This window comes from Chlorocebus sabaeus, chromosome 5, assembly GCF_047675955.1.
Source record: "Chlorocebus sabaeus isolate Y175 chromosome 5, mChlSab1.0.hap1, whole genome shotgun sequence".
Classification (NCBI taxonomy): Eukaryota; Metazoa; Chordata; class Mammalia; order Primates; family Cercopithecidae; genus Chlorocebus; species Chlorocebus sabaeus.
In genome coordinates, this window is record NC_132908.1 from 84,203,528 (window position 1) to 84,220,416 (window position 16,889).

Here is a 16,889-nt window from a genome sequence, read left to right on the forward strand (position 1 = left end):
GGTCTGTCATGGATGAACAGATAAACACGGCGTGCATACAATGCAGTGTTATTCAGTCACGGAAAGGAGAGAAGCTCTGAGTCACACAGTAACATGGCCTGGAAACTGATGCAATCATAAAATATGATGACACATTGTGATTCCATTTATGTGAAATGTCTGCAATAGGCAAATCCATAAACACGTAAAGCTGACGAGTGGTTGCCAGGGGCGTGGGGCAGGGGTCAGGAGGGGAAGAGGGAGTGGCTGCTAACGGGGACGGGGTGTTTTGGGGTGATAGGAATGCTCTGGTGCTACATGGACGGTGCTGCTGGTTGCAACGACTCTGTGAATGTACGAAATGCCACTGTATTGTTCAGGTTAAAATAGGCAAGGCGTGGCCGGGCGCGGTGGCTCAAGCCTGTAATCCCAGCACTTTGGGAGGCCGAGACAGGCGGATCACGAGGTCAGGAGATCGAGACCATCCTGGCTAACACGGTGAAACCCCGTCTCTACTAAAAAAAATACAAAAAACTAGCCGGGCGAGGTGGCAGGCGCCTGTAGTCCCAGCTACTCGGGAGGCTGAGGCAGGAGAATGGCGTAAACCCGGGAGGTGGAGCTTGCAGTGAGCTGAGATCCGGCCACGGCACTCCAGCCCGGGCGACAGAGCGAGACTCAGTCTCAAAAAAAAAAAAAAAATAGGCAAGGCGTGGCGGCACATGCCTGTAGTCCCAGCTACTCGGGAGGCAAAGGCAGGAGGATCACTCGGGCTCAGGAGGTCAGAAGCTGCAGTGAGCTGTGATCACACTGCACTCCAGCCTGGGCGACAGAGTGAGATGTCATCTCTAAAATTAAAAAATGAAATCAAATAAGTAAAACAAAATGGTTAAAATGATACATTTTGTTATGTGAATTTTGCCTAAATAAAAAGAGTTAGCAGGGAGCAGGGGAATTCCAGGCTGAGGGATCGGCATCATTAGGGCCCGGGGACAGAGGCGCTGCTCAGCGTGGCACCCAAAGCAGCAGCAAGGCCTGGAGGGGTGTGAGAGGAAGCCTCCCTGGCCAATCCCCAAGCTTGCCTGGACCATGACCTGAGATCTGGCACGCCCTATGCACCGGCTGCTTCGTCTCCCGGGATTTCTGTCATCTGGAGGTAGGTATTTGACTGATCCCACTTCACAGATGAGGGGAGTGAGGCCTGAGGCTCAGGGAGAAGGGCGGTGGGCCGGGTTGGGAAACCCAGGTCTGTCTGACTCCCAAGCCCCTCAGCACTTGGGGGAATCCCAAACCCCTCCTGTGGCGAAGGCTGCTGGGTTTGGTGTCAGCACGTTAGACTCAGTAAGAAACGTCCACTGAGGGCTGGCTCCCTCCAAACCGGGGCTGGCTCTGTGCTGATTCCAGAGTCAAGGCAGTGAGGGAATCGGCAGAGGATGGGGGAGAGAGGGCAGCTGACCCGGGGATAGGGAGGGGAATTGCGAGAGAGAGGCGCTCACTATCCCCATATCCCTGTGCAAATGGACGTGCTGGGGGTCGGCCCCTGCGTGGGCACAGCTCAGCACACTGTGATGGGGTCCATGTCGGTGGCTGCGGCCTCAGGCCCAGGGTGTGCGTTGTCACATGCCCTCTGAGGCCAGGACGTGATGGGGAAGAGACGTCTCGAGGCTGTGGGGGGTGGAACCTGCTGGGCCCAAGTTCATCTGTGTCCCCTTGCCTGGCCTCCTTGTGATGAACACATGCATCTGTTATCTGCTGATGCCTAACACACCCCCAGCCTCGGGGGCTTAAGACAATACACATTGATCATCTCATGGTTTTTGTGGGTTGGCAATGTAGCGCTGCCTGGCTGAGTGGTGCTGGCCCAGGGATCTCACGTGGTCAGAGTCAAGGCATTGGCTGGGGCCGGGGTCACAGGGCTCCAAAGGGGGCTGCGGGACCCACTTCCATGTCGTTGACCAAGCCTCAGGCCCTTGCTGGTTGTTTGCGGGAAGCGTCTGTTTCTTGCTACCTGGGACTCTGTAGGGCAGATCACAGCATGACAGCAGCTTCCCACAGAGAGCGAGAGAAGCTGAGACACTAAGGCGGAGGCCACGGTCTTTTTGTAACCTCATCTCGGAAGCGACATGGCTCCATGTCTGCTGTAATGTCTTGTTAGAGGTGAATGACTAAGTCCAGCCTGCACTCAGGGGCAGGAGAATTAAGCTCTCCGTCTTTAGGAGCAGAGTGCCCAGGAATGTGCGGACCTATCTTTAAAACCAGCACCAGGGGTGTGCTCAGCCAGGGGTTTGTAGTTTCACCCAGGCTCTGTGAGCTGCTGTGTAAACTCTGGCCTATGATGTGGCAAGAATGGGAAATGTGGGGTCTGCAGCCTTGTGTGCGTGTCCCAGTCTTGCCACTTCCTGGCTGAGTGGCCTTGTGCTCTTCCTCTGAAAACAAGGACTATAAGGGAAAAGTGGAAACCACCTGTCTGCCAGGAGGAAGGAGGGTGGTGCACGAGCTGTGGCAGGTGGAGAAGCATCCCGCACCACATTTCAGGTGAACAATGAGAGCTACCTGGTTAATGTTGATCAACCAAAAATGTTATATCAGCGGGGAATGGTGGCTCACACCTGTAATCCCAGCACTTCGGGAGGCTGAGGCAGGCGAATGGCTTCATGTCAGGAGTTCAAGACCAGCTTGGCCAACGTGGTGAAACCCTGTATCTGCTAAAAATACAAGAATCAGCCAGGCATGGTGGCAGGTGCCTGTAATCCCAGCTACTCAGGAGGCTGAGGCAGGAGAATCGCTTGAACCTGGGAGGCAGAGGTTGCAGTGACTGAGATCATGCAGCTGCTCTCTAGCCTGGGTGACAAAGCAAGAGTCTATCTCGTAACAAAAACAAAAGAAAACAAACAAAAACGTAATATCGAGTAGAAAAAAGCCAGTTGTTAAAGGATTTGACAGCGTGATGCCCTTTACACGAATCCTGTGTGCCGCGTGGTTTCCGGGTGTTGGCATAGGAGCAATGGAAGCAAAGCCTCGTGAGAGGCACGCAAAGCTTCAGGGAGGGGTGACCTCTGCGCGGGGACAGGGCGAGGGGGGAAGAGCTGCAACTCTAACTTTCATCTCCTTAATGAACACTCAAAAGCAAATATGGAAAGGATGAACATTTGTGAAATCTGGGGGGTGGTACAGGGGTGTCTGGTACATGTTGAACAGTTCATAGCTGGAAATCGTGAGTGTATTTTGACAGGCTCACTGCTGTGAGGATGCTCTAGGGAGAGGCCTGGGTTGAACACCCCCATGTTGACGGGGATGCTGAAGTGCCAGGGCTCACGGGGGCCGTCATCCTCCGTCAGTGACATGTGTGAACACAGACGTGTTCACCGCCCCTTGCTCTCTGCCCCAGACCCGGGCAAGGTGATGAGAGGGCCCAGGTGTCCCCACTAGACCTGGTGCTAGCACAAGCTACAGCCCTTCCCACGTGTGCGGAAGCCCTCACCCGCCCCACACGCCGACCACAGCACAGCCCCCAGGGGGTCTCTGTCTCTTGCTCCCGTAGCCATTTTTGGCCTGGCTTGGGCAGCCGGCCTCCTCTCCCGGATAGCCTCCTTCTGTGGGAGGCAGGCTTCTCCCTCCCGTCCTGGTGTGTCGTGACATCTAAATCTGACTGCGGGTTGGTGGGGGGCCATTCCACTTCCTCGGTGTGGCCACAGCACGTTGACACCTGGGAAGCACTCACCTCCTAATTCTGAAAGGGCAGGGCCAGGTGAGTCAGGCCTCCATCAGCTGGCACTGGCGCCCTTGTCTCCTAAGCTCAGCCTCAGCTCGGCCCCAGCCCCTGGGTGAAACCTCTCCTCGCTAACAGCTTGCAGTCCGGCCTCCCTCTCCCTGCCCCAGTCCACGGCTTTCCCCTAGGACTGCCCCTCAAGGCCTCGGTGGTAAGAACTGCCCCTGCCTGCAGGAGGCAGATACTCCTGGGTGGGTGGGGGACACTTTCTCCTGGGCCAGCTCATCAGTCCTCACAGGTGTGTGGCTCTGGGCATGCACGGCAGCCCTAAAACACTGGGGAGAGCAAACTGTTTGCAAATCTGCAGAGCTCGGTCAGTGGCTCGCCTCGGCTGTCACCAGGCAAAGGGGCCCAGAGCCCCTCACGCTTGGTGGCATCTTAGGTTCCATAGAGGGTATGGCAAAGGCCATCGGCAGCTGTGTGACGATGATTGTGCACAGGCCTGCCGGCATCGTGTGTCCTGTGCATGCAGTAGTTACGAAAACTACCCTGAAGGTTGGCTGGGAGGGTGCACATCGGACCATGTGAAATTGCCCTTTAAGAGATGTAAAATGGCCAAATGCTGACGATTTCATATGGTTCATTTGAAAAGTAAAACAAACTAAATATTTTGCACTCTTCCCCCCAACATTCACATGGGTAAGAAGTTGGGTTATTATTCCCCCCAAGCCCGGGGGGTGCACAGGTATTTGCAGCCTTTTGGGGGTGGGATTGGCAACACGGCAATTTCCATGGAGAGAAGGCGGCTGCAGTGCTGCACGGTTGCTGCCGTCCAGACGGGGTCTCCCTTGGTCCGCGATCCTCTCTGGGCCTGCTCGCCAGGCGGCCTCAGGAATGGAGGCCCACAGGCTGTGAAGCTGCAGGAGAGCTTTCCAGCCCCTCTGCGTGGGGCTCCGGCCTTTCCCGATGCCTCCGGCCAGGCCCTTCACTGCCTGGTCTCCATACGGAGAGCGGGTGGCTCTGATCCTCCCTGGGGCCGATTGGCTTGGCAGGAATTGGCTGCACCAACAGCCTGGCTGAACTGGCGGCTGATGGCAGAGATTCAGGTACCACGGAGAAGGCAGGAGCCCTGCCCAGACGCAGGCAGCGTCCCAAGAATGGGCTTCTCCAGCCTGAAGACCACATGTCAAGCCTGGCCATGAACACACTGCCCTGGGCTGTCATCGGCCTCCGGCTTCCTGCAAGAGGGGTAGTAGGGGGAGACCTGTACACCTGGGGCCCTGGCCACTCAGAATGTGGGCCCCAGACCAGCAGCATCAGCATCACCATAGAAATGCAGAGTCTCGGGCCCCTCACGGACTTCCTGGACCAGAACCTTCATTTGAACAAGAGTCCAGGGACTCTGATGCATGTGGGCAGGTGGGGCAGCCTGGCACACACAGAACCACCGGGCAACAGACAGAGGGTTTGCAAAGTGCACATGCTCTGCTGTTCCACCTTTTGGGATTTATCGGAAGGAAGCAGACACACACACACACACTCACACACACATGGAAACATTTGGAAGAGTGACTCCATGCTCACCGCAGATGTCATGGTGCCCTGGCCATGGTGGAGGCTCCCATTTCCTCTTCTCAGCAACCTTGGGAGGTGGCTGCTCTGACAGGGAAGAAACTGAGGCTCTAGGGCCCTAAGGAGCCTCAGGCTGCCCAGCCAGGATGAGGTGGCATTACAAGTTTAATTCAGACAGCCGGCTTCTAGACCGCTTGTCCCCGCCACCGGCCTCCGCAGCCTCCATACGCACATGGTCCCTGCAATGGCGTTATTTACAATCGCGAGGCAGTGAGGCGTGTCTATGCGACTCGCATCCTGGTCTTTACTTTGGGGGCATGAGTACTACCCTGCCTTGTAATACGTTCATGTTCTCTTTACCCAACTCTCCAGGAAATACACAGAGCTCCCAGGCCAGGGGCTCTGCCTCTCCCACCTCTTGAGGTTTCTGTTCCCTTTCCTGGGGGTGCCTCCCAAGTGGGATTGTGTGGACGCAGCGGAGTCGTGCTCAGCCCTGGTCCTGCCTCCCGAGCGGGGCTGTGTGGACGCGGCGGAGTCGTGCTCAGCCCTGGTCCTGCCTCCCGAGCGGGGCTGTGTGGACGCGGCGGAGTCGTGCTCAGCCCTGGTCCTGCCTCCCGAGCGGGGCTGTGTGGACGCGGCGGAGTCGTGCTCAGCCCTGGTCCTGCCTCCCGAGCGGGGCTGTGTGGACGCGGCGGAGTCGTGCGCAGCCCTGGTCCTGCCTCCCGAGCGGGGCTGTGTGGACGCGGCGGAGTCGTGCTCAGCCCTGGTCCTGGTACAGAGTTGTACATGGACAGGAGGGATTGCTGCTGTTAACAGGGACAGTCACTTACATTTGCAGTGTGCACACAGCCTCATTCTGTGCAGAGAGGAGGGGGTGTTTTCTCCTTCCCATTTGACAGGTGACAACTCACAGGCTGAGGAAGGCTGTGTGATTTGCCCAAGACCACGCGGTTAGCAAGGGGCAGAGTCAGGACTGAACACAAATCTTCAGAGCTCACTTCGGGCTTCCGGAAGTTCTTTAGTTCATATTCAGTCTGGAGATTCTGAAACTGACGTAACTACTTGCCAGCCAGACCCAGTCTTCAAGTCATCAGCAACTGTCCTCACCAATGGCCCACCGAAGGCCCTGAGCTTCTATGGTGGTGTCACGCGCCAGCCACACGGGTAAGGTCTGCGTCCGTTTTGCTCTTGATCACAGTCCCAGCCCTGGCCTCATGTATCTTGGATGAATACTGAGTGAGCTGTTGAATGTTCAGGGTGGAGGGTCTGGTTTGGGGGCAGCAAGGTGGATGGGGAGGGGGTGGGAGCATAAAGAAGAGGCTTGACCCCGCCCAGCTCCCCACCTGGTGAAGGGCAGAGACTCGTTCCTGCTAGCCCAAGGCAAGACATGTTCTTGGATAAGATGGAGCTCACAGAAGCCGTCATGGGGTGGGCAAGTCACTGAGGCTTAAGGGAGCTCCGCGGTCTTTGGCCCCCAAAGGGGTGAGGTTCCACTTGAGCTCTCGTTCTGTGACCTCCCCCTTAACCATGTCTTCCACTCCCCGATGGCCATTCTGGGACCAGTCCTTCCTCCAGGAAGCCCTTGGATATCCCATCAGCTCTGGCCACAGTGTGGGGCAGGAGTGAGTGTCTCAGAGCCAGGTCTATCCTGGTCTGTCCAGGCTCCTGAGTCACTTTCTTCAAGAACAGATCATGGGGGTGGGATGAGACTCATGTCTTGGTTGCAACACATGCCCCATCCTCCGGGCACAAGGCTTTCATTTGAGAGGCAGGGCTGCCACATCTGAAATGGCGGGGGTTGGCATCACACGCTGTATTCCCTGTCCTCACAGGGCCATGAATGCACGGAGCAGAGGAGCATGGATGCGGGCGAACATCCTCACAAAGAATGTGAGTGTTTCACTTAGGCTCCTGCAGCCACAACATCCAAAGAAGGAGCTAAAAAGAACGATTTTAGATTGGGCTTCATCGAAATTAAAAATTTGTGCTGCAAGTGATACCATGAAGAAAATGAAAAGACAACTCGTGGAATGGAAGAAAACATTTGCAAATTATATATCTGATAAGATATTTGTATCCAGAATGTATAAAGAACTCCTATAACTCAGGCCAGGTGCGGTGGCTCACACCTGTAATCCCAGCACTTTGGGAGGCCAAGGCGGGCGGATCATGAGGTCAGGAGATTGAGACCATCCTGGCTAACACAGTGAAACACCATCTCGACTAAAAATACAAAATATTAGCCGGGTCTGCTGGTGGGCGCCTGTAGTCCCAGCTACTTGGGAAGCTGAGGCAGGAGAATGGCGTGAACCCGGGAGGCAGAGCTTACAGTGAGCCGAGATCATGCCACTGCATTCCAGCCTGGGTGACAGGGCGAGACTCCATCTCAAAAAAAAAAAAAAAGAACTCCAAAAAAGAACTCCTATAACTCAGTAATAAAAGTACAAATTTTAAAATAGACTAAGTCTCTACCAATAACTTGTAGAAAGGTAAAATAAAATGGGCAAGGGATCTGAACACACAATTCTCTAAAGATGACATAGAGATGGCCAATAAGCACTTGGAAAGATGCTTAGCACCTCTCATCATCAGGGAGTGCAAATCACCACCCAACTGGATGCCCCCGCACCAGCCAGGACACCAGATGGATGCCCCCACACCAGCAAGGACGCCCCCACACCAGCCAGGATGCCCCCACACCAGTGAGGATGCCAGACGGACAGACGCCCCCACACCAGCCAGGACGCTGGTCGGATGCCCCCACACCAGTGAGGATGCTGTCATCAGAAAGACAGACAAAAACAAGTGTCGAAGAAGATATGGAGAAACTGGAACCCCTGTATGCTGCTGGTGGGAAGGAAGGACGATGTAGCCGCTGTGGAAACAGTTTGGCAGCTCCTTAAAAAGTAAAACACACAGTTACCATGTGATCTGGCAATTTTACTTTTCAGTATATACCCAAGAAAATTGAAAAAGTATGTCCACCCAAACACTTGTACATGCATGTTCATCATAGCCCCAAGCTAGAAACACCCCACATTTCATCCACTGATGAATGGACGAACAAAGTGTGATCCAGCCACGCAGTGGAAGATTAACTGGACAGAAATGGGACGAAAGCACCAATGCACACTACAGCACGGAGGAACCTCAAAAACACTACGCTGAGTGAAGGAAGCCAACACAGAAGATCACATATCACAGAGTTATATTCACAGGGAATCTCTGGAACTAAGAAATCCAGGGAAACAAGAAACAGGTGAGTGGTTGCCAGGGACTGAGGGCACTGTGGGGAGGGAGGGACTGCTAACGAGTATGGGCTTGCCTGCCTGCCTTCCTCTCTCTCTCTTTCTTCCTCCCCTCCCCTCCCCTCCTCCCTCTCCTCTCCTCTTTCCTTTCCCCTTTCCTGTCCTTTCCTTTCCTTTTTTGAGATAGGGTCTCACTCTGTCGCCCAGGCTGGAGGGCAGTGGTGCCATCACAGCTCACCGCAGCCTTGACCTCCCGGGCTCAGGTGATTCTTCCACCGCAGCCTCCCGAGTAGCCGGGACCACAGGCACGCGCCACCATGCCTGGCTAATTTTTTGGTTTTGATAGAAACAGTGTTTCACCATGTTGGCCAGGCTAGTCTCTAACTCCTGGGCTCAAGGGATCTGCCTGCCTCAGCCTCCCAAAGTGTTGGGATCACAGGCGTGAGCCACTGCGCCTGGTAGGGTACGGAGTTTCTTTCCGGGGTAGTGAAAAGGTAAAATGACATTGTGGTGATAGTTTACAACTTGATGAATCACTGAAAACATTGAATTGTACACTTCAAACAGGTGAACTCTATGGAATGTAAGTTCTCTCTCAATAAATGTTTTTTAAAAGTTTTTCACTTTCAGCCAGGCATGTTGGCTCACATCTGCAATCCCAGCACTCTGGGAGGCTGAGGCGGGCAGATCACCTGAGGTTGGGAGTTTGAGGCCAGCCTGACCAACATGGAGAAACCCTGTCTCTACTAAAAATACAAAATTAACTGGGCAAGGTGGCGCGCACCTGTAATCCCAGCTACTCAGGAGGCTGAGGCAGGAGAATTGCTTGAACCTGGGAGGCAGAAGTTGTGGTGAGCCAAGATCATGCCACTGCACTCCAGCCTGGGCAACAAGAGTGAAACTCTGTCTCAAAAAAAAAGTTTTTCATTTTCAAATGCTAGAAAATCCAACTTAAAGTGATTTAGGCAAAAAGGGAATTTGTTGGTGCCTATTCCTTGGTAAATGGGTCAGTTCAGAGGTAGTTTGGCTTTAGGTACTGCTGGATCCAGGGTCTGAAACAGGTTATCAGCACCCAGGCCAAGCCCATCCCACACAACAGCTGAGTATACGGAGACACCTGAGTGCTTTTGCCCCAGTAAAGGGGAGTTGCCCTTGGGCAACCCAAGCCCCCTGCAGGCTGCACTGGCACAGGGGAGGAGGAGGGCAAGGCCTTCCCGGCCCGTCCAGGCAGAAGGCAAGGTTGGGGAAGTTCTGGGAGAGAAAGGGAGCTGTCCTTAGTCCCTTGTTACTCTCAGCTGCTCTGTGATCCCAAGAAAATTCTTCCCCACCATATTCATTCATTTGGTCACCCCCACACATTTGTTAAGTACCTAGTGTATACAGACACTTACTGCCCTGGGGAGAGAAAGTGAATACAGCAGATCTGGTCCCTGCCTGAAGCATTTAGTGACAAGCATTGATGATGACACAAACCCGGCCACCGGGGTGCCGAGCGCTGATACAAATGGCCTGAGAGGTGATGGGAGCACAGGGCAGGAGCACCCATCCTGGCCTTGGGTGGGGTGGGAGGCCAGCCAGGCTTCCTGGAAGAACGAGAGACCTGAATGAATACACTAGGCAGAGGGAACAGAGTACGGATGGGCAGAAGCCAGCTCAAGTAGGTGGGATATGAGAACTGGAGCATGGGGTGAAGATGGGGAGGCAAGAGGGCTCGGCAGACAGCAGTTTGGGAGAGCCTTGGGATCCGTGTGAAGGAGACCGGGAGTTATCCTGAGGCCAGTGAGCTCTGATGAAAACCTGCCTTGACGGAACAGGTGGGAACTCGCCTGGGCTGCGCTGCACGCTGCAGGAAGCTGGTTTACACTGGCCAGGGCTCTCAGTGCATTATTGTGACTTTTGGGTTCATCTCCCCAATTTCTGAGCCTTTCCACCCTAGCTTTGACTTTTGGGTGCACCCACCCTCCTGGAGTAGCTCAGCCCCTTCCCAAAGCCTTGCCTAGACTCTACGACTGCCGCTGCCTTCCTGGATGAACCAGCAGATTCACGAACCTCTTCCTGCCGCCCACACTGCTCAGTGACCTTCCACGGGGATGGACGGATTCACGATAGGTAAGACAAAGGTGTGAGGAAACCACTAGCCACCTCATTCTAATGAGGTCTAATCATAGTTGTTAGCCCTGGGAGCCAGACAAGGAGGAGGGAAGACATAAAAGCAATCCATCCGGGAAAGCGTTTCTTTGGATGTCTTTTTCTTTTTTCTTTTCTTTCTTTTTTTTTTTCTTTTTATTTATTTTTATTTTTTTATTTTGGAGATGTTGTCTTACTCTGTCATCTAGGCTGGAGAGCACAGGTACCATCTCAGCTCACTGTAACCTCCGCCTCCTGAGTTCAAGCGATTCTCCTGCTTCAGCCTCCCGAGTAGCTGGGACTACAGGTGTGCGCCACCACGCCTGGCTAATTTTTGTATTTTTAGTAGAGGCAGGGTTTCACCATGTTGGCCAGGCTGGTCTCAAACTCCTGACCTTAGGTGATCCACCCACCTCAGCCTCCCAAAGTGCTTGGATTACAGGTGTGAGCCACCGCGCCCCATCTGGATGTCTTTATATACTTGGCATCATCTGCTGAGCAGGAAGGGGTGAGTGGGACCTCTGTAACTCTCTACAGCTGTCCCCAAGTGCCATGTTGGCAATATCAGCTCATGTCAAACAAGGTCAAAACATGGATCACAGAAATAGCCACAGCTGAGTGTCTTAAAAGCACTTTCAGACTACACCCTTCACTTCATGTGACAAGCATTGATTCAACAAATGTTTAGGGGAGGCTGACTTCCCAGTCATGTCTTTGTTTGTTCATTTATCATTCACTCAAAAATGTAACGATTGCCTCCTACTGCGTGCCGGACACTGTGCCAGGTACTGAGGAGGAGAAGAGAGAAGGAGAGAGAAGAAGAGAAATCTGGTAGCGCTCCCCACTCCCCACTTGAGTGGATGAGACCATGAGTTAGAAGATAGTTACGTGGCAGAGCGGTATGTGCTATAATGGGGGTGCACAGGGTGCTGACAGAGCTCAGAGACACCTAAAGTGGCTCCAGGGGACCCCTGGAGAGGGTGTTTATGGTGAAGGCTGAGAGTGAATGAGTGTTCTGCAAGGAAGAGCTGTGTGCACGCGTTCTAGCAAACACAGACAAGAAAGTGAAAGCAGCTGTTTTGAATAAAAACAGCCATAAACCATAAGCAACTCTTATGTCTACCTACAGTAGAAGGGATCAGTCACACTGGAGATATTCATAGGATGGAATATTATACAGCAAAGAGAACAAGTGAACCTAAGGGACCCAGCCACAGGAATGAATCCCAAGTACAATGTTGGGCAGAAAAGAAAGGATTTGGTAGGATTCCAGTCCCACGAAGCTCACACACAGGAAAACTAGGCCACAGTGCTTAAGATGCACATAGACAGGTGGTAACATTATACAGAAAAGCAAAGGTGATCATAAATTCAGGTGAATGGCTCTGTCTGGAGGGACGAGAAGGTTATGATTGGAGAGGGATACACAGTGGGTTTTGGGGGTTCCAATAATATCTAATTCCTTGACCTGGGTGGTCATTATCTGGGCATTTACTATTTAAATATTCATTAAATTATACAAATATGTGGCTTGGCCAGAGACAACTCATTTTTTTCCCAGCAAGGGGACATTTGCACACTTGAGACAGAAGAGTGTGGTGGCTGCAAGCCTGTGCTCTGCTGTCAACTGCTTCTTCACTTCCACCTTAGGTAAGTGAGTTGGCCTTTATGAGCTTCAGATTTCCTCATCTGTAAAATGAGGGTAATAATACTACCAGCCTCATAAAGTTGCTTTAGGATTAAATACGATATGATAATATAGGTTCAGCACAGAGCCAGGCACATACATGTAATAATTATCACTATCATTATCACTACCATCATCACCATTCCCATAATTCTCATCACCATCACTACCATCATCACACTAGCATCATCATCACCATCACCATCATCATCACTACCATTGCCATCATTATAATCATCACCATCATCACTATCCTCACCACCATCACCATCATCACCATTATCACCATCATTACTACCATCATCACTATCACCATCATCATCACCACCATTACCATCATTATAATCATCACCATCATCACTATCGTCACCATCACCACCATTACCATCATCACCATCACTACCATTATCACCACCATCACCATCACTATCACCACCATCACCATTACCACCATCACATCACCATCACTGTCACCATCACCATCATCATCACCATCATTATAATCATCACCACCATCGTCATCATTACCATCATCACTATCACCGCCATTACTGTCATCATTACCATCATCACCATCATCATCATCATCACCATCATCATCACCATAACCATCCTCACCATCATCATCATCACCATCACCATCATTAACATTGTCACCATCTTTTTTTTTTTTTTTTTTTGAGGCAGAGTCTCGCTCTGTGGCCCAGGCTGGAGTGCAGTGGCCAGATCTCGGCTCACTGCAAGCTCCGCCTCCCGGGTTTACGCCATTCTCCTGCCTCAGCCTCCCGAGTAGCTGGGACTACAGGCGCCCGCCACCTCGCCCGGCTAGTTTTTTGTATTTTTTAGTAGAGACGGGGTTTCACGGTGTTAGCCAGGATGGTCTCGATCTCCTGACCTCATGATCCGCCCGTCTCGGCCTCCCAAAGTGCTGGGATTACAGGCTTGAGCCACCGCGCCCGGCCCATTGTCACCATCTTTAACATTGTCATCATCTTTATCACCATCACCATCACCACCACCATCACCATCACTATCATCATCATCATTGCCATTATTACCATCACCACCGCCACCACCATCATCACCATCATCACCATCACCATCACCATAACTATCCTCACTATCATCATCATCACCATCACCATCATTAACATTGTCACCATCTTTAACATTGTCATCATCTTTATCACCATCATCACCATCACTATCATCATCATCATTACCATTATTACCATCACCACCACCACCACCATCATCATCACTAGCACATCATCATCTTCATTATCCTCTATATCATCATCACAATCACAAAGTTTATTTTTCCTTCGTGTTAATCCATCCAAATTACTTCTGCTTTATCCCCCTCTTCTTCCTTCCTCCCACCTCTCTTTTCATAATTATCTTCATCTTGAAATTGAATGACCAGTGACAGCACTATCTGGAGTCATGGGTAGTTCTAGATCTTAGTAAGTAAGGAAGTAAAATCATGCTTATCATTTTGTCAAAGCTCTTCCATTCTCAATTTTACATCATGTCTTATCGACAGACCCCCATATCCCAATTTTTGGCTCAGTTTGCTTCCTCTACTTGTACTAGAAATGCTGATCACATCCTTCTGCCATCACGAGGGAGGACCCTGGACCCCACTACTTGACCACAGCTAATTGAGTCAGAAAGGGACACCTGACCCAAGCTGAATGTCTCTCCTAAGACTCAGGAATCAGGATCCCCAGAGTTCAGGTTAGGGACTGTCGGGATGGGAAGAGCAGATTGCAACAGATAAAGCTGGTCTATGGAAGGCAGAAACACAAGGCAGGATGGCTGAGAGCAGAGATGTAGGGCCCAGTAAAATAGAGAGGTTTGGGTCGTGTCATAGTGAGAAGGTGGCCATCTGCAAGCTGGGCAGAGAACTCTCACCAGGGACTGAATCAGCCAGAAGCTTGATCTTAGACTTTTAGCCTCCAAAACTGTAAGACATTTCTGTTGTTTAAGTTACCCAGTCTGCGGAATTTTGTGCTGGCCCTCAAAGACTAGTACGTAGGGCTTGGTAAACGTTTTCTGTAAAGGACAAGATGGTAAATATTTTATGCTTTGTAGGCTATATGGTGTCTGTCACAATGACTCCACTCTTACATTGCAGTGTAAAAGCCACTCCAGACACACAAATGAATGGCCATGGTTGTGCTTCAGTGAAATTCTGTTTATGAAAGGCAGTGGACTAGATTTGGCCTCTGGGTTACGGTTTGTGTGATGCCTGGCTTAAAACAACAATCTTTTTTTTTTTTTTTTTTTTTTCCCCAGAAAATTGAAATGATGACAAGGTGTGATGGGGAACGTCTGTCTTGGCTGCATGTGGCTTTAGCTAGGGTGGCCTGCCTGGGGTCTGGAGGGTCTACTTTCAAGATGGTACACTTTTATGGCTGTCAAATGGTACTGGCTGCTGGCTGGGAGTCTGGCTGGAGCTGTAGGCTGGAGGACCCTGTATCTCTCCTTGTTGGCATGTCCAGGGGCTGCTTGAACCTCCTTACATCATGGCATCTTGGTTCCAAGCTTGAGCACCCCAAGAGCATGAGGCAGAAGCTGTGTTGCTGCTTATGAATTGACCTTTGAAGTCACATCATGTCACTTCTGTGATAATCACACACTGGCCCAGAGTCAAGGGAAGGGAATGCAAAGCCCACCTCTCAACAGAGACCTAGAAATACCCAAATGGTGGTCCCACTTTGCTCCCCCAAAGCACTCCCTCAACAGGAGGGGTGTCAATACCACCCTGAAAGAAGATCATGTGGAATGGGGGATCTTGTGGACGTTTCACAGTGTTATGGTAAACACAGGCAAAGACAAGAAGGCAAGCACAGATAAGTTGATTGTGGCTCAGTTCTTTGAAGGAGATCAGTAGGCTTTTGTGGGGATGAAGGGGGAACTAACTTTCTGCAGTACAGTCAGGAAGCCTCTCTGGAGCTGAGACCAGAAAGCTCTACTGTCATGGGAAGAGGCACCAGGCAAAAGAAGCAGCAAGGACCCATGCTGGAGGCCAGAAAGGGTGCAGGCTGGAAGGCCAGGCAGACTTGAATCCTGCCCAGTCATTATTTTCCCTCTGGCAAGGCACTTTACCTTGGTGGGGAAAAGTGCGTCTTTTAAAAAGGAGAGTAATTCCAAATCACCTGAGTCCACGAGATGACTAACGTGCTGTCTTCATCCTCGTGCCTGGCTCACATGTGGGTTACAGCTTTTTTGTCTTTCTCCCTGGTTTTTGTTTTTAAATTGCTGGCTGGTACTATGTTTATGGGCTTGGAGAATTTCCTCCAAAATGAAATCAATACTGCCAGCCCTACTTTATGGGGGAGTGATTTCCAAATTGCACAGAATAAATGCCTCTAATATCTGCATTTCTGAGACTAGAGCCTGTCACCGCTGGAGTGACTGACTGCAGGAGATGAGACAGGGTCAGTTGGCGGTAGGGGTGGGGGGCTTGGAACCGCAGGAGCAGAGGGTACACTGGCCAAGGGTGGAAGGTGCTGACCAGTAACTGCTTGGAAAAAACCACCGTGTTTCAGTAGGATCTCAGTTGCAATCCACTGCTTGTGTGAAGGAGGGCTGCTGATTCAGCAGCAAAAGGGTTGGAAATAAAATGGAAGAAATGGAAAGTAGAGCGTATGAGTGGTGGCAATGTTTATTTCAACAGGCAGAGGGCTGGGTGTCTCCATGCAGGAATCCATGACCCTCCCTGGGGGGCTGGCTTCTGGTAACATTACTTCTCACTTCCTGAGCTCTTACTGAGTGCTGGTCGCCTGGCTTTTGAATTCCCACGGTAACCCTACGGGAACTATGTCATCTCCGTTTTACAGATGAGAAAACTGAGCTCAGGGACATTCGGTGACTGCCCAAAGCCACAATGCTGGTGGGCCCTGGAGCCAAGGTTTGAACCCGAGTCTCTTGAGGACGAGGTGCTGTTCCTTTGGCCCACACATCTACAATAGAGAAATTTTCATGGACATGAAACAGCCCAGAGATATTATTTCATACCCATTTAGATGAATCAAGTAAAATAAATGGAAAGAAAATCAGAAGTTTGAGGACACCAGTGCTGGCCAGGAAATAGAGAACCACAAACTCAGGCACACTGAAGGGTGACAGGTCAATCGCTGCAGGTGTTTGGAAAGCAATTTGGCAGCTTCCAATAAAGTCCAAGAGGTAGCTGGTCCGATGATGCCACCGCAGACATTTTGAGAACTTCTGTAGAGGGGCACAGGGAGACAGCTCTGGGAAGTTCACTGAATCACTGTAACTGCACAAAACACAGCCGACCGCCCTAAATGTCCCTCATTGGCAGTGGGTGTATAAGGAGGTGACTGTCCTCCTGGCTGCTCCTACCCTGGGGAGGAGGCTTTGGTGCCCAAGGCAGGAGACTGAGGTTGAACTCTGGGACTCCCAGGAGGGGCTGATTTTCCTGATAGCCCCATGAGCCAAGAGTGAGCCAAGAGTGGGGACCACCGTGATTCTCTCAGACAGGGGAAGATCGGAGCAGGGCTCCTGGCTGATTGGAGGCTCCGAATCGCACCTCTTCTCC

General features: G+C 51.6%; 1 long non-coding RNA gene across 2 annotated transcripts; it reads left to right on the plus strand.

Moving 5' to 3' along the window:
• The first annotated feature begins 238 nt into the window (after window positions 1–238).
• On the plus strand, window positions 239–16,062 carry LOC119627669 (uncharacterized). Of its 2 annotated transcripts, XR_012093008.1 has the most exons (5): window positions 239–1,132; window positions 7,090–10,614; window positions 12,194–12,282; window positions 13,916–14,059; window positions 14,621–16,062. It is a non-coding gene; the product is annotated as an uncharacterized lncRNA (long non-coding RNA). The 2 variants fall into 2 exon arrangements; XR_005243864.2 differs by having other exon boundaries at window positions 12,194–14,059.
• The last annotated feature ends 827 nt before the right edge of the window (window positions 16,063–16,889 follow it).